General features: G+C 37.9%; 1 protein-coding gene across 2 annotated transcripts in view; it reads right to left on the bottom strand.

The window, feature by feature from the left end:
- Positions 1 to 26427, bottom strand: part of ROR2 (receptor tyrosine kinase like orphan receptor 2) — a 158939-nt gene that overhangs the window by 48243 nt on the left and 84269 nt on the right. The window lies entirely within an intron of this gene.

The raw sequence follows: 26427 nt of genomic DNA, 5'->3' as shown, positions 1-26427 counted from the left end.
TGCAGATCTTACAATACTTTGACTATTATAAAATGGGAGTTCACCTGTCTGCCATTCCTTTTGAAAATATGATGGTGTGAGGAACAGAGCTGAACTCTGAATCAGATAAAGTTATAGGGGTGCTTTTAGTAAAACAACTTTTCAAATTATATCCCCTATATTTTTGTATTTCCTAACTTACATTCAGTCATCCAAATTCCTTATCACCTTGGCATATGACCAAGAGAGCATGCAAATCTAAGGTCATCAAGATCCAAAGTTAAAGATCTTGGGTTTTTTTGTTGTAGATTTGTTAGGGGTGTAATGTTTAGGGTAAAATGAAACTAGGGAAAAGGTCCTCCCTGTTCCTTTTGTCCCCATTCTCTTTCCTTCAGACTAAATCCTACAACACTCTGACTACAAGTCACAGTGATGAAACACAAGTAATGCCATCCCTATCTTCCACTACATTATGAAAGAAGAAAAGAATTGAGACTGTCATTATTTTTCATTTTTCCTGTATGGTTTTAACCATTATCTGAGAACAAAAGATCTAACTAACTGACCTTTCAGTTTACAAGGGGAAACACAGAAACCAGAGACATCCTCTACCTCATGCTGGGTCTGAAAGCATTAATTTTGTCACAGTACTGACACCTTGTCACTACTTCATCTCCCACTGCTTGAGGTTCCTAGCCTGGCAGTACTATTGATTCCACTTGATTTGTGTGCCCATTCCCAGACATCCCAAATAGACTGATGGTAAAGAAGGTGCTGTACCCCTGGTAAGACACTCTCAAATTGGAAGAGTGAAGACTTGAGCAGACACCATCTTCTGCCACTCCCAGCACTGGCAAACGGAAAGGGTAGATAGTATCCATCTACAGAGTACAGGGAGAAAGGGAAATGGGTGGCCAAGGTGTCGGCATGCTAAATTGCCATTGTAAATCCTGTGACAGTGTGTCTTCACACCCCTGAGGGCATGGTGCAGACTCAGTGCCTGACTTTTTACTTTACAGAAGTTTTGTTGAGTCGTTTGATTCAGTGTGAACTGATGAATGCCTGTTGTGATATTTCTGTTAAATTTCAGCAGAGAAACATAACATCTCATTTTTACCAAGGGGCTTCAAGGCAAGTTCAGCTCTATTCCCTTGCTTCTGTTTGACCTCCTCTATGTCGCACAAGGAATTTAGAACAGGACAGCAACATTTACTGGCCATAAGGAAGATAAAACCAAGATGTGACATTGGAGTAAAAAGAAGAGTAGGAAGAGTAATTGTTCTTGCAGTCACAAGCACCTGCACTTGGCTTGTTCTGGTGCTTATAATCCAGCAGTACTCACAGGACGAAACACTGTTTGTAGAAGCTCATTCTTAGGACAACTGGTGCCTTAACACTCAGACCTCCAGAATCCAAACTGCCTAAGATCTGGGTGGCACTTTTGTTTAATACCACGTGTTCAACTTTAAAATAGTTGTTTCCATTTCTTCAACCATTTAGTGGGATTCACAACAGGAAAAAAATATTGTAAGCTCAGTTAAATAAGCACAGAAATGTCTTGCTCTCTCTTCCCTCCTTCCCAGCCCATATCTCTTAATTTTTAAAAGCTTTGCAAAACAAAGATGGAAAGAAACAAAGTATTCACTGGTTTGAAAATGTTTAAGTAAGTTTTGTGTGATTCACTCATGCTTGATATGTTTATGTCTGGAAAAAACATTAAGCTCCAGATGTGCTTTGCCAGAGAACAATTAAAAAACATAGACACCACCTACCAGCAACGTCTCCATAACTGAGCAAAGTTAAAACTGAAAATCTGTTGCGTACATTGTAAATTACAAATACAAAACAGATCTGTCACTTAAACTTGCTTTTATGAAAGAAATATGTACCTTTTCTGTAATCTGCAAAATTCCACTTGTACCACATTTCTTATGATTTCCAAGCCTTAGCCCTAAAGTTTCTGTACCTCAATTTAAAATACCAAAAAGTTATTACCAATATGAAATATTAAGTTTTTTACATCATAAATGCTTCTGGATCAGATGACTAACTAGTCACTACAACAAAATAAAACCTTTTCCTCTTGAGTTAAACAGAATTAATTCTGCAGACAAGAACAAGGAAAAAGCTGTGTTTTCCTGGTGATTATTTTCAGTGCTTTCTGATTTTGCATTAATAACATTACATTTTTCCTGCTGTGAGTAAATCCGTGGTGTATTCATAGAATCATAGAATGGTTATACTTGGAAGGGACCTTGAAGATCATCTAGTTCCAACCCCCTGCCATGGGCAGGGACACCTCCCACTAGATGATGTTGCTCAGAGACCCATCCAGCCTGGCCTTGAACACTTCCAGGGATGGGGCAGCCACAGCTTCCCTGGGCAACCTCTTCCAGTGTCTCACCACCCTTAGAGTGAAAAATGTCTTCTTAATATCCAACCTAAATCTACTCTCTTTCTATTTAAAATCATTTCCTGTTGTCCTATTGCTACACTTCCTGATAAACAGTCCCTCCCCATCTTTTCTGTAGGCCCCCTTTAGGTACTGGAGGGCTGCTATAAGATCCCTCTGGAGTCTTCCCCTCTCCAGGCTGAACTACCCTAATTCTCTCAGCCTGTCTTCATAGCATAGGTGTTCCACCCCTCTGATCATCTTCATGTCCCTCCTCTGGACTCACTCCAACAGGTCCATGTCCCTCTTACGCTGGGGACCGCAGATCTGGATGCAATACTGCAGGTGGGCTCTCACCGGAGTGGAGTAGAGGAGTAGAATCACCTCCCTCAACCTGCTGGGCATGCTTTTTTTTATGCAGCCCAGGATACAGTTGATTTCCTCAACAGATGATAATTCCTGTTCTCATTTTTATTTAATTCCCCTCAATGTGGTGCAGATACACTCCTGATTATGTGCCACCACAAACTCTCTGCAGTCTTATTCTTCTTTTAAGACCCCTACACAACTGTGCTCCTGTCCACATTTGATTTTTAACTTATGTCCCTTTTCCCACTTCGTTTATTCAGTATTTCAGTAAGGGTATCCCAATTTGTTTTTTTAATTCCTACTCTCTGTATCTTTTCCTGGCAGCAATTTTATGTGTAGTTCCACTATGTGAAGGGGAGAAAAATCCACAAGATAATTCTAGGTGTCCAGGTCTCACAGTAAGTCTTGATTAGTAAGCAGCTACCGCTAGAAAAGATATAATTGTTCACTAAACTGGTTTTAGATGCGACACAGATACTAGTCACATCTTTTTTTCATGTTTATTACAAATAAAACATTGTCATACAATGCTAAGAATAAAGGTATACCTGCAAAACACAAAACTGGCAAAACAACAGCACCTCACAAAACATGTGTTATTAAAAATGGATGAGAAGATAAATGCTCAATGTTCGATCCTTACTTGTGATATTATTGACTCACACTGGCAAGAAGTATGCTAACTAGCATGCTACTACATAAATATGTAGCTAACTGAAGACAAATCAATCACCATGGTGTCTGAAAGTGTCTCAATGAATATATCCGCATTGGTGTCTGAAGAACCCCGCCAGCAGGCTGGACAACTGTGCAGGTATGTACAGAAAACAGATGCACAGACTTGTACAGTCCAAGCCTAAAACAATTCCTGGCAGAGGGCTTTGGGTGGCCCAAATGTTCGTGGAATGGAGAAGACAAAAAAGAAATGGCTAAAGGGTATACAGGCTATCAAACTCTATTACTCAAGGGTACTAAAGAAAGCAAAGCAGAGAAGGAATGGGAGCAAACACAGACCTGAATGAGAACAAGGGAGACAAATGGAAAGAGGAGAACATGGGGAAAGCTTATTCTTAATACAAGATTTGTTCAGAACTGACCATGACTTCTGAGGACTAAGATCTTGACCTCAAAATAGTTAGTTCATCAAAATGGAGCTTAGTTATCAAAAGCAGTAAGGAAAGCAAATCCAGACAGTATTGGGTATTTCTAGGAAAGGAATAAAGAGTAAAACTTAAAGCATCATTATGCTACTGTGTTAATCTACAGCCTGCTCTCACACATTGAACATTCCGTGCTGCTGAGGCCCTCTCATCTCAAAAAGGGTACAGAAGAGTTGAAGGAGTTTCAGAGAAGAGCAGTGAGAATAATTAAAGTTATCGACCAGGTTTTGTACAGCTGCTAGGACTTTTCGATCTGGGAAGATGGCTGGTGTTAACGACAGTAAAGGTCTACGGAATCATGAGTCTTAGAGAGGATAGACCAACCTCTCAGTAAAAGAAATGGCAGTATGGAGGGAAAATGACAAAAAGCAATTTCAAAACAAAGTTAAAACAAGGTCAAGTTTTCTCAAACAGGATGTAGTTAGCCTGTGGGCAGAGTTCACATGGGCTACACAGGATATCAGGCAAGTTCATGGAGAAAAGTCCATTCAGATCTAAGTAATTCATAGAAATCCTATGTGGGCAAGGAAGTCCCTGAGCTCAAAATGGCTGGAGGCTAGGTAAATACCCAGCATAAAGTAGTACTATAAAGAAGTATGTCAGATGACTTCTTACACGTTTACTTCAACATCTCCTTTTTGCTGCCATCAGAGCCAAGATACAGTGTTACACAAATTTGTCATCTGCTCCACTATGCATTTTTCACTTGCACGTGTTCTCGCTCAGATATTAAATGTATCACAGCTTATTTCTGAACACCTACTTCTTCAATTTACATATGCAGTGATGGTGTCAGCTAGAAAAGATCACTAGTGTCTGTAATCCTTGTACATTGCATGACCAGACAAGAACAACATAACTAGAACTCAGCCTGAATGTCAATTGCCAGCATGGGACAATGTATGTGCCAGAGGTGCCACATGTCAGATCCCCAGGAATACCCCTCTTTTCAGGGACCACACAGTCAATTAGAATGCAGATGTTGTAGAGGTACTATTTAGTACCTCGTTTAAACTGCTTACTCTCAAAAAAAAAAAGATTTCTTAACTTTTTAGGGCGATAAAGGAAGCTATTTGAATTTAAGGAAAATCTCAACTGCAAAAGAGAAACCATATTTAAAGTCCGTGTTTCATATTTCTCATGTACAAAATACATTCTGTTCCTTTGACTTACTACAGCAAACTGCAGCAAGAAAACAAGCAGTACAGAAAATCATTTTCCAAACTGAATATAAATAATTATTGCTTCTGTTGTCAATTCCCTTCTCCTAAAAATATGAGCAAAACTTGCTTACTGACAAATTTCAGTGTATGTAACCCCACTGCTTCATTTTAGGCACCAATGACCAACAAAATACACAAGCAAACACCCAATGCTATTGAGAAAGGAATGCCCTTTCACACATTCGGAAAATAAATTGCCCAACTGATCATAATGCCAGCTCACCGGGCATACACCATTCATCATAAAAGAGCTAAATTTTTCCCTCTGAAATAGTTATGAGTTCACAGATCATTCATTACTTAAGAGGTAATTACAATAAACAGATTTCAAAATGCATATGGCCACAAGCAGACATCAAAACAATACATTAATCTTCATCAAGAAGCCAGGCACAAGGAGGCAGTTATCATAATTGATACCAGGGAGACAAACCAAGGCCTCAGCCTCACACAGGAAGAGAATAACAAAGTCAGGTATTTTGAACTAGACTGGGCTTGATTAGTTTAGAGCAGTTAGGGGCTGGCTAATGCAATGCCATGCAATGTTAATAACTGTCTTTCAGTTCTTGCAGAGCACAGATGAAACCTTAAAAGAGAAATTGCACAAATAGTTACTATTATTTATTAGAAAAGGATAAAAAGGAGTGCCAGAGAATTATAGACCCATCACCTTAACTTCAATTCCTGGAAGAATAATGGAACAAAGAGGTTTTAAGCAGTTGCAATAAAGCAGCAAGATGAGTAATAACCAACATAGAAGCCAACACTGAAGTGTCTTACATGGATTAGAACTGAACGTAAGTCAACAATCTCAAGCTACTGCAAACAAGGTAAACATCATACTAGGACACATAAACAGCAGTTAATCCTTCTAGTCCACTCAACACTAGTAAGGCCCTGGAGTGCTTTCTCCAGTTTTTTGCATTCCATTTCAAGATGGATGTGGGTCAAACTGAAATACTACAACTAGTGCTGTGAGGATGGTCCACAAAACATGACCATGACCAACAAAACGAAAAAATGAATGACAGCTATGCCTGCTTAGTCTGAAGGAGATTAGGCATGAACTGAGAGGTAGTATTCTTTAAACACGCAGGTCTCAGAGAATGAAATTTTCCAGGGTGGCAGGACAGGCAAGCATATACTGCACATGATACTGCACAGATACAGCTAATGCTTCTTCTCCCAGGGTGAAACAGGACCTCCTAAGACCTTTTCCAGTCTCATGATTCTATGAAGAAAACAACCATCCATCTACCATTGTATGCAAAATCCCAAAGCTTAGAAATAAATCCTTCAACACTAACAATTCCATATAGCTACAATTTGGGAAACTGCAGATTTTTGTTCAGCCATTCCTTCCACTCATCAATAATCCTGTTTCTGGCGCTGAAACTATTTTCAGATTTAAACAGCAATATGCAATCTTTGCTTCCTGCGGCTGTAACCTTTGACTCAGGTTCTAACATTCTTCCAATAACATAAAACTCCCAAACTCCCTCTCTTCAGCCTAATAATACCCTCTAATATTCTGTTCTTTTCTTCATAAAACTTTGTTGACCTTCTGTCAATTACTAACCTCTACAGCTCCCAAACAAAGGGCCCACTGTACCCTTTGATTCAGCTGCCAATCTGATTACTTTGGCTGGGGGAGGCAGGCTGCTTGGGTTGCTGAATCAGGGCCTTTCATTGAAATTTCTCTTTTCCAACATCTGCAGCCCCTGGCAACCAATTGCAGAGTGGGCTTGGCAGACCTGTAAAGGGTGGTGAATAGGCTACAAAAGGTGCAGTTTGTAGCATAAAATCAGTGCACCCCTTTCATAGTGATGGCAGATTAGAACCTCCACAGCACGCATTGCTTAACTGCTGCAGCTTCACATAAAAATAGCTGAAGGTGGGAGAAATAACCTGCACTTTTTGTTGCATTTGCTCTACTCAGACAAGTGTGAAGTCTGAAAAACAGGCATTTCTCACCTTGCTATCAACTTCCAAAACGTACTGTTCACAGGACAGTATGTTAACCAGTTAATCTAAATTTATTCTTTAGCCATCCAAAATTCTTTAAAATTACTTTCAGCTAAATTCATAGTAATAAAAAGCTGTCACTATGAGATCATTAGAAAGGGAGTAAGCTTTTCTAAGCCTGCTCTGTTATAACATCAAAATAACATTAAATATTATATTTAAAGTAAAACTAACACCAGCCTGCAAGTCACAGAACCTTCAGAAAGCTGGTAGAACACAGAGACAAGAAACATTTCACAAGACCCAGGGTTGAGTTATACAGAATACATTCCCACAATTTATAAGCATTCCTTATTGAAGCAAATCTCTTGTTCCACTAGTGTGAGTTGTCCCTTCTTTATAGTTGTGGGGGTTTTTTTGTTTTTGTTTTTCTTCCTATTTTACCTTACTAGGTTTGAAACAGTTTCATTTCAGTAGGTATCAGGAAAAATATTCTGTTGCAAAATGTGGGAACTACACTAGGGGACAAAGGCAGACCTGAAGTTTATGATCTGTAGCAATGAAAAGGGCTTAATTATTTGTTTTGGACAGAAAATTTATTATTGACTTAAAATAAACATAAATGTTAAACCTTCTTCATTATGCACAGTGAGACCTCATTCCTCAAAACCATCTTAACAGAGATTCAAAATCCTATAGTTTTACATATTTTTATCAGTTAAATGCATAAAGAGGGCATCTGCATATTGCATTAATCTCTGTTACTTTTGAATGTTTGTGTTCACAAACTGATCCAAGATAGACTGGTTGTCTGTTTTGGAAAACTAGTAGTCAATTGCATGAAGAAAAAGTTGCTTTACAAATTTCTCAATATTCCGGCAGGAACTTCCTTATTTAATAAAACAATCCTTATTAATCTACTATAAAACCACTCTAAAACACAGTCAAAGGAATCAGCTGGCCATCAGCACAAAACTTCAGAGAAGGAATGATTCTTGATTTCCACACAGAGCTGCAACAAACCTCCAAAAGTATACTGAAGAAGAAGTATACTGAAGATGCAGTTTATCTCCTATAGTCATCAGCCAGGCGCCTCACCAAGTGCTATGAAGTCAGTGTGAAAAGAACAAAATCAGATAAGACATTTAAATTATTATTACCAGGGATTCAAACACAGACTTCAATGAATACATTGATTTATTTTAATGCCTCATACTGTTAATGCATATTTTACATTAAACCACACAGCTGCATTTTCAACTGCACTGTCAGTCTTTACCCTTTCATTATACAGTCCTCATCATGGAGCTTAGCTATTAAATAACTTAGATTCTTCCTCCTGAAACTCGTATTTAACACTTAAAATGAGAGTGCAGGAATGTTAGTGAGACAAACCAAAGATAAAGATTTATTCAGATTTCATTCCCAGAGGAACCTTCATTAACAGCCATTGCAACGTTACAGTAAACCAAACAGAACCCATGGAAAACAAGATACTCAGTTTAAGTCATCGTTTTCAGTGCATAAAGAAGTTCTGAAGATGATAAGCTTTGGATTACAAATGATTCCATTAGTTTACAGCTAAAGCACTCTTTTGATAAAGCTACAATGAACTCCAGCTCCTCTTATTTTACAACACAAAGCGGAGATCATTAAACAGGAACCCAGCCTGTACAAAGAAATATCCAAACCCTACTTTCAATTCTTAGGACTTCCTGCAATGTCCTGGCCAACTCACCTTAGGCCAAACTGCTAAAAGTATTTGATGCCAAAAGATGCAGACAGATGTCTACCAGGATTTTCAAAAGCATGTGGGCACCCAAATCTCATGTCTGCAGTAAATATCCCTTAATCTTTTGTACCTCAGTTGCCCAGGGGCTGAGAGAGGGAAAGGTTAGCTCCCTGATGTTGTTCCCAGTGCAGTTGCATGAGTGTTTGAGTCAGCACAAGCATGGAAGCAAGAAGCTGGGGCAGAGAAAAGGCAGGAGGAAGTTTTTTGATGACTGTGGTGATCTAAGCCACTTTGAACAGATCATGGAATTCCAGACTTAAACTCTATTCCTGCACACTGCAGCAGTGAAACCTTGTAGACACCACAGAGTGCTAGCTTTGCTCCTAGTAAAGAAAGGCAAAAATTAAAGCACTATTCGGAAACAAATTAAGATGTAATTATGCCAATAAAACTGTTCTGGGTGTTTAATAAATAAGAATGAACTCTATGGTATTGACAGCATAAAATACTTGAGGCTTTTTAAACCACAAGTGCATTACAATGTCATTTCTAATTCAGCAACGGTAGGACTAAGTCTACTAGCTATCACAAACATAGCTTTTCTGTACAGCTATATGATGAGCAGTCCAAGTCAATATACTGAATATAAAAGCTTATAAAAGCCTTGAACCATGGAAAGAGCACGAGGCATTCTGGATTTCATAACAAACAGTCTTTGTAGGCATTATGCTAAAAAAAAAAGTAAAAAATAAAGCAATTGTGGGTACATTCCAAAGCTCTTCACCACCTCAGCTGTAAAATCACAGTTTAAACACAACCAATAGAGGCTCTGAACACACCTGCAGTAGCTCAAAGAACACCAAGCAACATAATAATTATCCATGGCATTATTACGTGATTGATTATTTTACTGCTTCTGGCTGTGAAAACAGAATAGTCTCAACCAAAAGGCTGAAAATAATCATGATTTATGAGTATAACACTCCATCAACTGGGATAAACAGTGCTTTTTTTTCTGAAAAATAATTTAGAATCCAAAAATGCCAGTCCTGTTTGCAGCCTTAGGCTGAAATCTTTAAGACTCCAATTCAGAAAACACCCCTAGTCAGACAGACACTTGAAATTGAGCTTATTTCTAAGCACACTCTTAAATGCTTTCCTATATTTGAAAGAAAAAATGACATTAATCTCCTTCTGTCTAGGTGGTAATATAAAAACCGCACAGACCACAACTGAGTGTAATAGAATATAGTAAAAGCTATACTAGCTATCCTAGTGGTTATTTTTACTGGGTTGAAACTACAGGCAGTGGAACAACTGTAAGTGTAAAAAAACCTTCCTACAGTTTGTTTAGTTTTCACTCGCTAATTGTATTTCAAAAGCAGAAATTACAGCACCAGTCTTGGAAAGTAGGGCAGTTACAGCCAGCCATTCTGCTCTCTGGAAAACAGTGAGAGTAAACAGCACATTCAGACTAATCAGAGCATTTTTTGAATGATAACAGTACTTATGGGTAAGTATTATAGCTATCTTCCTGACAGAAAGCTTACAGTGGAAACCAAAGAATAATCAATTCTCAACCCCGCTGCCTGATCCTACACACTATTTTGAGGAAACTGGGCACCCAGGCAGGAAGCCTGGTTTATAAGTATTCTAAGAAACAAAGGCTGGGAAGTGATGCCATGATGTGGCAATATTCATCCTTAAATAAAATCATTAAATAGAAGCTCATGTTCTTTCCTGTCACCAAGCATCACAATTTTAGAAATGACTCAAGTAGATAGAAAAGTGTGCTTCTGGCTATCTGGAGCTCTACCTACCCACTTTAGATTTGTCTCAGCTAAGTCACATTAGAACATGATTTTACAAAGTTATGCTAGTAACATACATAACACCAGATACTGTGTTCAACGAGAACACAGTATTTAGTCATTAGCCAAAATTATTTCTTTCTATAGGTTTTGCTCATGACTAGTTGGCATAAAGTTAAATATACCAGATTCAGTTCTTAGGGAGGCCAAATTTCTTTTTAACACAAAGTATCTTGGTTTCTAGATCAAGTGCTTAAAATTCTTGATTTTCTACTGAAAGTCCTCTTTATAATAAGTAATTAGTTATGGTCCATATACAAAAAAAAAAAAAAAAAAAAGAGTAATTCATCTCCCTCTCTAACAGTTCAGCTTGTACTGATGGCCATGGAGCAAGTATGGAGAGAGCAAGTCACTGTGCGGGTGATGTGGCCAGGCAAGTCACACGTGAGCACCCCAAAAGATTTGTGACAAGATCAAATATTGGTGGTGGTTAAACTGTGTGTGTGTGTGTGCGTGTGTGTGTGCATTTGCGCATGCACATTTGCCTGTGTGTGTAGAAAGTGGAGGACAAAGATGAGAAAAGATGCCAGATATGAAGGAAACTAACACCTGATCTATATTTTAGCCATTGAAAAATACAAACCAGTTATTCTAACTGAAAGTTTTAAAGATAAGTTATTGATTTGTTTAGTAGGTTTTTCTACATTTCCAGTTACTTATATAGTATTATTTATTAAAATAACATTTATAGTAAAGTTTAAATAATATTTGTATTTATTCATTTCAGACTAAATGTCTAAATCACACAATATTTCTGCTAATGAGCTGCTTGTCCAGTCTAGACAGGAAAAATCTTTTTCTTCCTACTGGAGAATTTGTTTGACTTCTTGGATTATAACTGAATGCATACAGTGAAGTCAAAATAGTTGTCTTCTCTGAAACAAACTCCCATTTCTGTTTCTCCTGTTGTTTAAACAACTTTCACTGCTACAGGGAAAAAAATAGCACAGATGCATAAGTGGACTTTGGTACAGTTGGTCCTTGTTGTTTGTCTTTAATTGACAGAGACAAGCAACACTTTTCTGCATGAAAAGAGATGGGATATTATTTGCTTATACTCTTCTAAAAAACAGTGATAAAAAAGAGCAGAGCCCAGAGGTGGAAAACAGAGTGAGCAGAGTGCTTCCAGATGTGGATACATGCCGTTTTCAGTGGGTGGACAGTGAAAGAACTAAATGAAAACCCGGTCACGGTCTCACTGACAAATAGCTAACACGGCCATTTCCAAATGACATAGTGATGCATAGGAGACCCTTTTTGCCATATCTGCCTGCATGCAAAGCAAGGAGGGGCTTCCCTCAACTAGCAGTACAGAGGACAGCCGGGCATGCACTCACTAGCAGGCGGGCTCAAAGCTCTTGGCAGCTTCCATGGAACTGCTACATATTTCCCCAAACTAGGCAGGGATTTCCTGAGCTGCCATAATCATTCCTCATTATCCAGTTTAATGATTGTAACTGATGCTAATCACGAGATCAGCCTTAACTATTTTATTACAATTTTGTTTCAGTAGCAAGATTCAAGGCTGCCACACTTTTTTGCCACACATGCCAGTTTAATGAGTCCTGAAAGCAACATTTGTGTAAACTGCACTTTCAATGTTGCATTTTACCATCAAAGAGCTTTGAATCTTCCATGTATAAACTCCTGTTTGGCAAACCACAAACTTTCCCACCTTTTTGTTACTGTGATGGCAGGACTGACATAAGTCGGTTTTGCTTCTACAACCATAAAAAATACTGTACCTGTAAAGCACCTGTTTTCATGACATGTAAGTGAGAAACAACACAAACAACCTAGTTTTAGATTGCAAGGTTAACTCATGGCACTGAGCCATGACCTCAGATTCTTACTTATCTATTTAACAAATCTTGCCTGAAAGTCACATACAATCACAGCTGAGATTTCATAGTCGTGTTTTCAGAAAAGCACTCACTTGAAGCAATAGCTTCTTATTTTTAACTAATGCAACAAAAAAAAGCTCACATCTGTGAGTAAACTATTGCAGTCATAATCATAGATGAGAGTGGAACAAGCTGAATGGAACAGCAGCATTTACTGCTGGAAAATTGTTTGGTTGCACCCCGAAGTGAGAACTGCACAAAAGGCGATGGCTACTCCAGCAAGTGCCAAACATGCTGGTCTTCATTCCTAACACTTCAGAGCCATAATGCAGATCCCTTGGCTTTGGAATTGAAGGAGATTGTGTTTTAAGGAAGAAGAACATTCTTCACAATGAGAATTAAAATTGGAACATACTTGTATTCTGTTTTCATGCATTTTATTATGTTTCAACGCTTCAAAATATACATAGCAGGTATTCTGCTCAGATCCAAATGTTACTTCTATATTTGATACATTCCCTTGCAACCTCTGTTTACTTAATCCAAGTGGACAGCTGTGGTGTTCATTATCCTTAAACAAATATTTTCACAGGTATTACTTACTTGTGTTATACATTACCATAAAGTTTTGCAAGCAAAAGCCAACCATGCCAATCTAAATGTCCTCACATATGAACCTTTTGAAATGAGTGTGAGCAATTGCCAAATAAATTGTTTCAAGTGTATAAGGAGTTGCTTTCCCTCATGTTAGTTATGGACAGCTTTAAAACTACATTAGCTCCAAAGTATAGAAGGACTGCTAACACTAATAAGCAGGAGAGGATGCTAGAATCAGCATAGATCTGTATATACAGCAATCAAAGCAGCTGTCATAGCAGAGAATAACATTAAGAAATTACATGATTTTAGGTACTTGTAGGAATCTAAGACTTGTCGATAATGAAGCTTCAGGGCTGTGTGATGTACATGTGTGGTGTACATGGAAGTAACTTATGCATAGTTGGCACTTACTGCACAATGGAAAGACAGAAAACCGATGATCTTAATGAACAACATTTTAATTGCAAACGCTCTTGCTTATTCTAAGATACTAACTGGGTTTCCTCTGGTATTAAAATAGAAGTAGAATAAAATCTTTCCATCCTTGCTTGCACAAGTAGTCAAGCCACTTTCCTTGCACTATATGAATTTCCCAGGTCTGCTGGTACAGACCCCATCAGATAATTACCTGAGCTACTGAGCAGGCTGTGATCTGTGGTATTTGGCACAGCAGCTGATTCAGAGAGGGAATGGCCAGAAATGGAGAAAATGACAGTTTGAGCTCGGCATGCGCAAATCAGGTCCTTAGTCAAGATCGAAAGGAGTCAAGCTATATAAGTGACAACAGCCTACCCAGCCAAACAGAATGGAAGAAGGAAAGTCACAACAGTACAAGACAATTGTTTGGCAAGATGACTTCAAAGCAGAGTGCATTTCTTCTCACTCGTCTGACCATTTTGACCATTTTGCTGCACACACTAGTCAACATAATATGAGGCCAACAGTTTGTTTCCCATCAAAAGCATAGATTTCCTGTTATGAAATAAGCCGAGTTGCTTTGACCTGACAAAGCTCCACAGTAAGAGAAATGGTTTTCTGATGGCTGCCTGGGGACTCAGCCCCATTTATAGTAAATAACATTTACATGACAAAAGACTACCATAAAAATTAGCAACCACAAGCTATCTTTGCAAGCAGTCACAAAGATGCCATCATTGAAGCGGTCAGAGGTAACAAATACCAGGAAAGTTTATTACCTCTGCCATCAATTTCATGAAAATAGATCTTTTTCTTCTCTGGTACTATCATTAATTTCTCAGCACTTACCTTTTTGAAATGTTTGTTATTTATAACAAAATTCAACTGCAGCCAAATTTTTAAATCTTGACAGAGTACCTGCATTAGGTAGCCGTTACTATGTTACTAAATGTTTGGGAGGTTATTTTTCCTGGTATGTATGCATGTTCCCATGCTTTGGGAAAATATTTAGGGAATTCTGTTCAAGGCACGAAGTGAAATGCTGACTGCAACCTAACCATTAGCTGTTTTAAAAAAAAATGCATCTTTGAAAAGACTGGAGTGCACCGCACTTTCTATCACTAGACAAGAAATTAAGAATACACTGGGAAAAAGCTTCTCTGGATCTTCCACTACCTCAATTACTTACTGCTTCTTAAGTTTTCTACAAAGCAGCCAACTTGAAAGAGACGTGGTGATTTACAGCTCTATCAATGTAGATAAGATCTGGTCAAAGATCTAAAACAAAACAAAGAACTCTGTTTTACTCTTGGAATGGCTTCTCAAATATTTAAAACTACTATGACCTAGAAAGCCAACCAATTGATATATTGCCCTTGTCATTCTTGGCTAGTTTGTTTTTCACTAATCTGTCTCTGTATTCTGTCTTGTATATATTAATCTGAAATACCTAACCTCATTTGTTTGATAAAGTAGGCACTGTGCAGATAATAGGTTAAGTGCTCTGCTCAGTTACTTGGCTGTCCATGAGTATCTCCTGACTTTGCAATATGGCAGAGACATCTTCTTTGCTAGCATGACTTTTCAGAAGAAAAATATCATTATAAAAACCTGCTAAGATGCCTCCTAGGATAATGAAAGGCATACCTGAAAAATATTCTAAGAATTTTTATTTTCTTTACTTATGAAATTAAATTATATAATATTTGCCTTTTCTCCTACTTGGAAAAAAATGAACAGTAAATTACTTCATTCCTTGAAAAATAAAATTCTCTGTATATTTATAAACATATGTATCTCCAATAAAATTAAAAGTCAGTCAAACTGCTAATGCGGGAGCTCTCAGTTACAACAAAAGATAAATTAACTCCATTTTCTCCTTATACTTGTCTCACTGACACAACATATAGGAGTCTTCATAACATAGAGAAGCAGTCATAAACCTGAACATGGAAACATGATGCGTCAATCTAAATATAATAAATGAACACACACACAAAAAAAATATTGTGCATATAGAGGAAAGTAAACAGGCTGCTCTACATATACATATTTCTCCCTCCTATTTTTCTCCTTTTCAGCACAAAAAAAGTCTAAAAAAAATCCAAGCCCTCCCTCCAAGACCTGTAAAAGAATCTAAATTTCACAGCTCATGCAGAAATTGTAAGATAAGTTAAAATTGAGTATCTGGTGCTGCAATTCTTGCATGCCTAGAATTCCTAACAGGAGTTTGAGAAAAGAACAATAACAGATTAGGTCCTTAGTTGGCATAAATCCCTTTCCAGGAAAAAGTTTTGCAAAATGGCAAAATTAAAAATAAATTATAATGATGAAGTAGGAGATTCATAGAATGCAAAAGTCAGCTTTGAGGAACATATATCCTTGCCACAGCACGGCAACTCAACTTTTAGTAGTCACAGAAGGACTGAATTCCTTTGCCATAATCCCCCTTCTACCCATCACTTTCCATGAGACAAAGGCTACCGCAAACTTTTAGTCACTTGTTTTGGCTGGACTTTGTGAGACTACTTCATAAGCAAAAGAGGAAGCATACATACTGTATTACGTTACTGTAACAAGGCTTTGAAGCAGATTTGAAGTGACCTTATTGACCTGAGTCATAAAATGGTAATTCTTAGTGGACCTATAATTTATGATAAAATTTGACTTGAGCAACAGCCCCTTGCTGCTTTAGCTACTGCAAAAGGCTATATCGCTATATTTTTATATTTTAAAAAAAAGAGAATTATAACAATGGTATTAATAGAGATCCAGTAAATTAATAACAAGCAAGTCAACAACTTTTGCATTTTTCTTTTCAAGTACAGAATTTAACACTCAACACCAATCTCAAAGTGCTAGCGTTTCAACTACAAGTATTATATCAGCTAGGTTAGTACAAGATCCAATTATGTCATTTCACTGCAAAAGTGTGCCTAATGAGGTATACCGAGCAAAATCATTTATTACAGGACACAAGTATCATTGAATCTCTGTAGTTTTCCCACATTCCAGTGACTAAGCATTCAAAAGAAGATGCTTAGGTGCAGTTGTGCTTAAGAGAGAATAATAAAGTAAGACAAAGCCTTTATGTTAAATTGACATTTTCCTCCACAGACTTTCTAGCTAAGGTTTGTGAGACAAAGAGCCCAGGGAGACTAAGCACAGGTTGGCAAACAGCAGCAGGAACAAAGGCTGTAATTACTACTGATCCCACTTCAGTCAACTACAATATAAAAAAGGATGATCAAAATTTAGGCTTGCTTGGAGGACATCTGGAGACTAAATTATAATTCAGTACCAATAGGAATGAAATTATTAAATTCAGCATTACCCCAGCCTTCTTTGTAGTACTAGATGCTGCAATTTTCTGAGAGTTGTTGATATTTTAGTTGTGGGAAATCTTTTCAAGAGTAAACTTTATGCATAACTGATTTGAAGATGATTACAGGACTCAAGGATAGAAACAAATAAGCTCGTGTCAAAAAATCATGTATTAATTCTTTGCCATACCCTGTGTAATGGGCATACAGAAGCATGCCTTTAGGATGGGAGTGTTGTGTTAGTTGTAAATGTGAGAAGCCCTTGAAGTTCAAAGTAGTTTAAAAAATCCACACCTACTCAGAAAAGGATTTTTTAGGAAAAAAAGTTTTTTCAGATTTCAAAGTTTTCAAAGATAAGACAAGTTAAGAAATGCACTTGTATTTATATTGTCTTTCAGATATTGTAGACCAGAAGTGACCAAGACATAAATGTTTAAAAATCCCAAGCATTTGAAAATGTGTTTTTTATTATATTACCAGAAAGCAGTTGCTACACCTAAGAGAGTGTTCAAGTTTTTGTTAGTAAATGGTTTTTTGCTTTTCTTCATGGGGAGAATAGGGGCATTAATCAGAGTCCATGCTGTCACCTCAAGCTGCAGCTTATCAGGTAACCTGGTGTAGTACTTCTTGTCTCTGCCATTTTTTCACCTTTAAGTCTTCCTTTCAATCCAGAAAAACAGAGACAAAAATGCTTTACCTCCTGTTTGTACCTGTGATCCCCTCGCTATGGTTGAGGTGGTTAGACATTATTTTTATTATGCATAGAAATAATTAAAAATTCTGTTAGTGAAAATAATTCCCTATGTGAGCTCCTTAGAAGGTGACATTAAAACACACACGTTGGGTAACATTTTTGAGTAAGGTGCGGGTGTGTCTGAGCCACACTGCACAATGCAAAACACCACAGTCCTTGCAAACTGTATCAGTGACCTGTGTGTACTGTAAGGCTTGCTGCTGTTGGAAATGAAGAATCAAAGCGGGTATCACCATCACATTGACCACTGCTCATGCAAAGGACCTCTGAATTTGCTACTTACCATTCAGAAGCACTTTAAAAATCCCTGATATGACTAGAATTAGTAAAGCCAGTAACAAACTGATTGCTTTCTTCCCACTTGCATTTCCCCACTTTGCTGTTCTTTTCCTAGAAGTGTGAATGCTTAGGTAGCAATCATTACCCCAACAAACATGGGTGGACATTCTATTCAGAAACAGCAGTGTTGCTTTCTGTGAAACATACCACTATTGTATTGCAATAAATAAAGTGAAGGTTCATCAGTCTAATCAAAGTAGGTAGTTTTAAAAAAATAGAACATTTATGGAGAAAAAACCCGCCTTGTTAACTAACACAGATTCTCACTGTGACTGTTTCAAAGCAGGCAGCTAAGAAGAGTGCCCTGCTTTAATTCTGTGCCTTCACTCAGTAACGTAGCACAGCAGCTGGGTAGTTTATGATTGCTTGTGTAGTCAAATTCTCAGACTAACTGACAGTATAGACTACAGTGTTTCTGTAAATATTCTGGGTAAGAGCCATAAAATATGAACCATTCTCTGTTTATTTAAAAAATTCCCTGTACCAAGGATACATTTCACCTTGGTGTGCTCATGGTCAGTCTGCCCTCTCTCTCTTTCTGTCCATCTTTCCCTCTTCTCTTCCCTGCCTCTCTCGCCCCTTCTCCCCACCTCAAAGAAAGCTCTTAGCTTTCCCAATGTTTTACCTTTACCAGTTTAAGCCAAAGGACTTGCAATAACTCTAGTGAAAATATTTAATTTTGCTGACTTAGAGTTAGGTTTTACAAAGTTATGTTCTTACCAAAACTGACTGAATTTCTGAGGTGTTGGTTAAGCCATTTTCCACTGTGGTTCACTGAAATTACAGGTGTGTGGTTAACTTTAGGGTAGAGGGGAGAATGGAGTTGCCTCCATTTACAGCCTTAGATATGGGGACTTAAAGGCTCAGATCCAAAAATCTTAAATCTCTTCAGCTAGCTAAGCATAAGAAAACACAAATTTTTTAGATTATAATCTGATTAGAAGCACACTTCTGACTTAACTATCTTTTAGTATTAAATTAACTTTAAATCTTAACATGTGAAGGAATAAATTTTAATTAGTATCTTTTACACTCCTATTTTTCTTCTTTCTTAGTTTTATCCAGGGAAAAGATGTTTATAACCAGACTTCTCTAAAATGTTGACTCATCACTCATCATGCAATAGAGCACTGTAGTCTGTTTACGGCACTGCAAAACTTAATGCATTTTGTGGAATTTTTTTCTGCCAGATGTTGCCCTATTCAAAATTTGTACACAGCAAAAGAAGCATAACAGTGAAGTCCTGCCTTTTGGCAAAATGACAAAATAGACATACATTAAATGTTGGCTTTCCAGAGTTTACATCACTCACACCCCTCAGTCTACAAGGACCTACAAATTACAGCTGTCGAAGTTTTTGCATAACCTAAACTTTCAGCTCTAGAGAACTCTTACTTGTCTACATTTATTTATATTCTTGGTAATGGAGTGGTTCATTATTTATACTAGCTGTTTAAACAGTAACTGGGTTGTTTTAGGAATTGTGCGTTTCTGCAGAGATGGACTGTGCATTTTATGTATCTGAAGAAAATCAAGATTCATCAGTGAAGTAATTTGACTTAAATTTTTACAATCATAAGAGTAAAATATTTTTCCCTAAAATCTTCTGCAATAGGTTTTGCAAGCAAACAATGCAGATTAAATTACTTCTCACATCTACTATTCGTGTTGCTTGACTGTTAGGATTTAACATTGTTAAATCTATAAACAGACATTGCTATATTTTCAAGTCTTCTTTCATTTTTAAAAATGTATATGTTTGCTCATGTGTAAACAACAGCTCTGGAGACATGTGTTACGGAAGACTTATTACCTACATACTAAACAATCTCCTAACTGAACTTAAAACTGAGACTGGTGCTCTGCAGACCTTCAAAAATACAAATGGGCAAACCTTTTCAAATAGCGAGCCTTTTGATCTTGGAAATTCACAGTATGCACAGAAGAAGCAGGAACTCTTGCACTTCTTATCGCAAGCATTTTGAATGCATGTTTCCTTTCAAAATTGACTGCATCAACAGAATTGATGATTATTTGCAGGAAATTGGAAACCTGGACTGTGTATGAATGACAGATAGCTTGCATTATACTGCAAAGAGAGTGTTAACATAGGTAGGAGTATGCTGTATACGTGAATAATTATGCACACAGTAAATAGTAATTTGGATTTTTTCTCTTCTCACTCCCATTCCTCCAGTATCTTTTAAGAATTTTGAGACATATTCAATAATGTAGAAATTCAAGTAATTTTCTGAAAACTAGTTCAGAAAGTCAGTAAAAGACCATTCCCACATTTCAGACCTTAAAAGCCACTTAAGAAAGAAGTTAAAACACTGGTAGTGACCATGTACCCAGCACAAAGGTGAGTGTTTATGACCTCAGTGAGATGGGATTTCCATTTCCTTTAATGAGCCAAGACATCAGGCCCGCACTCTTAACTAATGCTTACACAGAAGCAGCCCCTGGGACAATACGTCTGTTTCTGCGGAAGCAAAGGAAAGTAGGTGTAGAGAAGGGGCGGGGGCAGACGGGGATGGGGACTTAGAAGAAGACTTGCGTAACTAAACCAAGACAAAGATGGTAATTATGGTGTAGCTGATCTGTGTGCCAGAAAGGAGAGGAAGAAAGCACAACTGTGAAGTTTTGCCCTGGGTGTCACTGGTCACTCCTGTATTCCTCAGCTCTGGGTAGCACTGCATGTATTTTTGCTCCAAAGACTGAGCCCATCAACAACCCTGGTCACCACAAAATGCTAATTTCCAATTTTCTGTCTCTAGAACAATGGCTCTGGTTCACAGAGCACAGTGTTTTTTCAGAGCGTTTGGATTTTGAATTTGATGGGATGACTGAAACTTGTGTTACCCCAGCTTCCCTGTCATAACATTAATGCTGGCAAAGACAGTAAAACTAAGGTGCTAATTGTACCAGAAACTATACGCAGTATTTAAAGGCACCTTGTTTACTTCTATCATTCACTGTTTCTTCATTAAGCAAACTGACATATCTCAGACCTACAACATGTGTAAGCCAAGAAGTTAAAACTCTGCCTTATCACAATTGAGGGGTAGGCTGTAGTGTTTAGCCCAAGGCTCTCAAAGCATGCAAGCCTCATGAATGGAGAGTGGAGATTGGCCGGTGAGTTACGAAGGGCATATCTGCCAGCTGCACGTTCAACATCTGGCTGATCAGCCACCCCCCTTGCCAAGCAGCATGTTCTGCAATTTCGCTGTGGCAAACCAAACAAGAAAGGGGAGAACTTCCATATAGAGATGTGTAAAAAGAAAGGCAGGAAGGCAAAGAGGAAGCAGGGGACCTGGGGAAGTCTGGAGAAGTCTTCAGAAGGGAATGGGGAGCTTGGATATGGAGGGACTGCAGAACTCCAAGGGAAAAGCTTAGATGTAGTGGTATATGTGTAGAGGGAAAAGAGGTCCCAGTGGGGAAAAATAGGAAGCCCACTGGTAAAAGAAGTTCTCAACAGAACACCTACCCACTTGTCTAGTATAACCTTAACCTCCTTTAACCATACCATCTAAGCATCAAGTTTTGGTCTGCGTAGCCTCAACTACTCTAACCTCACTCTCACAGATCAAAAAAGGTTAAAAGTAAAACAAGTCTTGGAAAGGTCTTTGGAAAACTGATGAAAAAAAGAGTTAAAGAGGAAAATAATCCATGGCATTTGAAATACAACTTTGTGGTCACAATTAGAAAGCCCTTGATGAACAAGATATATAACATCAAGCGCACAACTACTTTGCTCAAGGATATTCATAATTTGAAGTCATATATTGCTTTATATTTATTCCTAGTCTGCTAAGATTGAGTCTGCATGAGCACTAGCATTGAGTTTATTTTTAGAAGAATACACTAATAGCTTAATTTACAGGCAAGAATGAGAGACGTTTGGGTAAAATATTTTTTAACTACAAAAATAATTAAATGCTGGATTGCTAATCCTCTTCCTGGAGTTTTTCAATTTCTTAATTAATATCTGGGGAAAGCTATTAGCTGCAGCTCATTTGTTGCAGCTGTAAAGTGCTGTAAAGTGCCAGACTGAGTCATTTCATTAACTACTGTTTTTGAAAGAACAGCTTGCTATCTAATTCTATGAAGTCATTCAACCCCCTGGTAGCGCATGTCAGGAAACGTAAACCAACCCAAACCTTCTCCGTTCACTGTTTCTGAGAGCAGACTGACAGCGATAGAACCAAAAACAGGGAAGGGGAAAAGTGCACGTGGTTTATATCTGATCTCTTAGCCTTCTTCACAAGAAAATGTAATCTGCACATACAACATATTATGGTCTAGTCAAAAGCCTCATCTTCAAGCAGGGTTTTAGCTGTAATCTAGAAATTCATAAGACCTATGCAACCCAGTCGTTCTACAATCAGAATAATGAAGCTTCTGCTGTTATGGAAAATGGAAACGTAACTTTGGTTAAAACAGCCATACAGGTAGCCATGATTGTTTATCATCTTGCTTATACCAAGCAACCAAAGTGCCAGCAGAGAGCCAAAAAGATTTTAAGTAAGCAGAAATTTTACATGTCTTTGATTCTTAGCAGCCTACACTTACCACTTAACATGCTGAGGTATCAAGTAGATGCAAGAGTTATGTCTGATGTAAGACACAGGATATTAAATTCAGGCATTTACTCTTCTTAAATCAACTAGTCCAGATCTCTAATGCTACAGATGCTAGTTTATGCGTGAAAAAGTACTACAGACCCTCATCATTCATTGTAATAACCATACGGTCCAAACAGTTATTTTCTTTTGAAAAACAGCTTTATAATAACTAAGTAGTACATTTTAACCTCGTAGCAACTTGCCTCAAAGCATCTTCTTTCATTAGTATGGTTTGTCATTTTACAAAAATATATACTAAGGCTATTTGTATTCTACACAAAGCTAGAATGTAGGACTTGAAACAGAACACTCAACATTTAGGGTAAAATATGTACATTTCAATTCCGAATGAGCCACTAAATCAGCCAAAACTTGCTTCTGACAGACTACTGATGAATTATAGGATTTTCAGTAATCCTCCAATAAACAAAGTGAACACTGTTCTTCATGCAGAAACTGCTGGTTAAATCACACACGACATAGATCTGGTATTCTTGCTGGAAAATATGACATTACTTTGATTGTCAGACAGCCTTCTAGAAACACTCAATTTTCCAGCTTGCCTGTGTATAAGCACACAGTTTAAAAGAAAAATTATGTGATAGAAGTCATAAACATACCAAAATCCTACCTAGCAATATAGATCTTGAAAGAGTTTTCTATACTTTGGATCAAGGGAGAAAAATACTTTCAAAAATGTACTGTGAAGGAAGGAAGAAGGATTACATGAAGCTGGAATTATTTTGCAAAAGAAAATGAAGCCTGTCATCCCTCTCTAACAGACTGTAAAGGTGCCTAACATTAAAGTCAGTTTGTCACCTGTAAGAGGTAGAGTTCTGCATGGCATTTGGAACAAGACTTGCTTTGCAATGGTAAGCTCCCTGTATGTTTGGCAGGGAAAGAGTACCACCTGCACTACATGGCAAAACTTTTTCATTCAAGGCCAAGGTCACATACACCTTGATGAAACATATTTGTTTCAAACAAGCTTGTGGGGCAAAAATGTGGTGTATGTACTTCTCTCTGCTTTAAAGTGAAATTTTGCCACAGCAGGAATTGTTCACAGAATAATTACAACTAAGACATCTATTCTAACTCTTGGACAAAACAATTAGCTCGTATAAATGGCAGATTAACAGAACGAAATTATGTCATCACCCATTTGTCTGCTTTTGAAGTGACGAGCAAAACTATGTTTAGTGAAGTGCGAAAACATATCAACCCTTTCTATCAAATTTCCTTTCTTCAGAGAGTGAGCTCAGATCTCCATAGGGATCTTGGTGGGGTGGATAAAAATGAGAGCATTTTAAAAATAGCTGGCTTTCAGATGTTGCTGTTATTTTCTTTTCAGTTTCCCCATTTATATTTAAATATGAAATTATTACGTTTTGTGCAAAGTAATAATCTGGGAAACACAATTAAGCCACAAAAATATTCAGTAGTATTTAAAATGTTTAAGAAAAATCAAATCTCTGAAGAAGTGGTAGCCAAACACAAAGCAACTGAAGCTAGAATAAGCTGAAATGTTAAACCAGCTTTTGACAGAAACAGACTATTCCGCAGGTGCATAGTGAATATTTGCTTCATTCCAAATTTCAACTACTTCATTCAAAGCTGGAAAACCAAGTGGGACTTTAAAAGCCAGGAAACCCTATTTTCCCCTTACAATCCATGAATAAAAATGAGGTGAGAGGCTGAGATCCAGTTTTAAAATCTTGAAGCCCATGGTAACGAGAAACAATCAGTTCAATTCACTACTATAGATAAAATTGTATTTACTAAGCTAATATGTTTCAAATTAAAAACATATTTTTGGAAAGTTATTTTCTCTTCCATACGCATGTCAAACAGATTTTATTTTACTATTTTTTCCAAACCTTGTTTTATGCACAAACAGCACAACCATTGGTAGTAAGTGCTTGTACTAACATTGTTTAAATTCTGTGAAAATGAGAAAACATAATAATTGCATATTAACGTACACTGCTGCTAAAGTGTACTGCCCCATTACAAAAAAGGGGTACCAGTAACATACTTATGAACCTTTAAACTGTTTGAATTATCAAAGACAACCAACCTTTCCCTAAAAAACAAACAAAAAGATCAAACCCAATAATTTTCCTATATTCCAATTTAAATTATACTCAGAGGCACTTAAGTTACTTTAAATTTTTCTACCCTGCTCTTCTTTGCCTAAAACTTGGAGGAAAAGGGAGATCAGTTACAGTCCTTGGAAACAAGTTAGTTCCTCTACTACACACATTTCATGTTTCTTTCACAGCAGCAGAGCTGAGATTACTTCTATTGAGGAAGAACACAAAATTTCATTTTCTTCTTTTGATAAAATCAAAGTGATGAAAATCTAAGCTCTAAAAACATGGTGGAATGGAGCTGACAGCGGGATTTGCTGGTTGGCACCACCTCTCTCCATTATCTGAACTTTAAAAAAAAATAAAATTAAAAGAGCTCATTTCTGGTTTAAGGCAAATTCCCTCCCTTTCTCATAGAATCATAGAATGGTTCAGTTTAGAAGGGACCTTAAAGATCATCTAGTTCCAACCCCCCTGCCATGGGCAGGGACACCTCCCACTAGATCAGGCTGCTCAAAGCCCCATCCAGCCTGGTGTTGAATACTCCCAGGGATGGGGCAGCCACAACTTCCCTGGGCAACCTCCTCCAGTGCCTCACCACCCTCACAGGAAAGAATTTCTTCCTAATATTGAATCTAAATCTACCCTCTTTCAGGTTGAAACCATTACCCCTCGTCCTATTGCTCCACTCCCTGATAAAGAGTCCCTCCCCATCTTTCCTGTAGTCTCCCTTTAGGTACTGGAATGCTGCTATAAGGTCTCCCCAGAGCCTTCTCTTCTCCAGGCTGAACAATCCCAACTCTCTCAGCCTGTGAAGAGGTGCTCCAGCCCTCTGATCGTCTTTGTGGCCCTCTGCTGGACCCATTCCAAGAGGTCCATGTCTTTCTTGTGCTGAGGACTCCAAAGCTGGATGCAGTACTCCAGTGGGGTCTCACCAGAGTGGAGCAGAGGGGTAGAATCACCACCCTTGACCTGCTGGCCATACTTCTTTTGTTGCAGCCCAGGATGCGGTTTCTCATCCCCCACAAAGACATTAAACAACACTGGTCCCACTCACCCCTGAGGAACGGCACTCGTCACTGGTTTCCACTTGGACTTAGAACTGTTGACCACAGCCCTTTGAGTGTGGCCATCATGAAGTGGTCCATCCATCAGATCCCTGCCTTTCCAATTCAGAGACCAGGATGTCGTGCGGGACAGTGTCATGGCACAGGAGCAGTATTTTCCCTTTGCCTTTATACAGCAAGTCATGGTCTCTGTGGGGAACGATAGAAGGAACTCCCCCCAAATTAAAATACATCAGCAAAAAGGATAAGAGAGACAATAGCCTAGCCCATCTAAGACTAAGAATGCCTTTGCCTTAAAGTCTCAGGGTAGGAGCATAACACTTTGATATATAACGATACCTCCATAATTACTGACACTGTACGGTGAAAAGACTTCATCAAGTTGCTTTCAATTAAGTCATTTGACATTATAAATTTATCTTCAGTTTTCTGACAGAAAGGAATGAGCAGGGAGTGCTACAAGGAAGTGTTTTCTGCAATAGTTGCACAGATGAAGTCAGACCACTTCAAATACCTAGTATGGGCTAGTTGCCTAGAACAGCTAGCACTCAGATTCAAACAATTTCATACTGAACAACATTAATAAACACATTGAGGACAATTTCATGAAAAATAAAGAATAAAATAGTGTTATTTTTTTCTTTTCTTTTTTTTTTTTCCATTTGAACACCCAGCAA

This window comes from Chroicocephalus ridibundus, chromosome Z (genome assembly GCF_963924245.1).
Source record: "Chroicocephalus ridibundus chromosome Z, bChrRid1.1, whole genome shotgun sequence".
In the NCBI taxonomy this organism is placed as follows: Eukaryota; Metazoa; Chordata; class Aves; order Charadriiformes; family Laridae; genus Chroicocephalus; species Chroicocephalus ridibundus.
The sequence above is the reverse complement of the archived record's forward strand: the minus strand, read 5'-3'. Positions and strand labels throughout refer to the sequence as shown.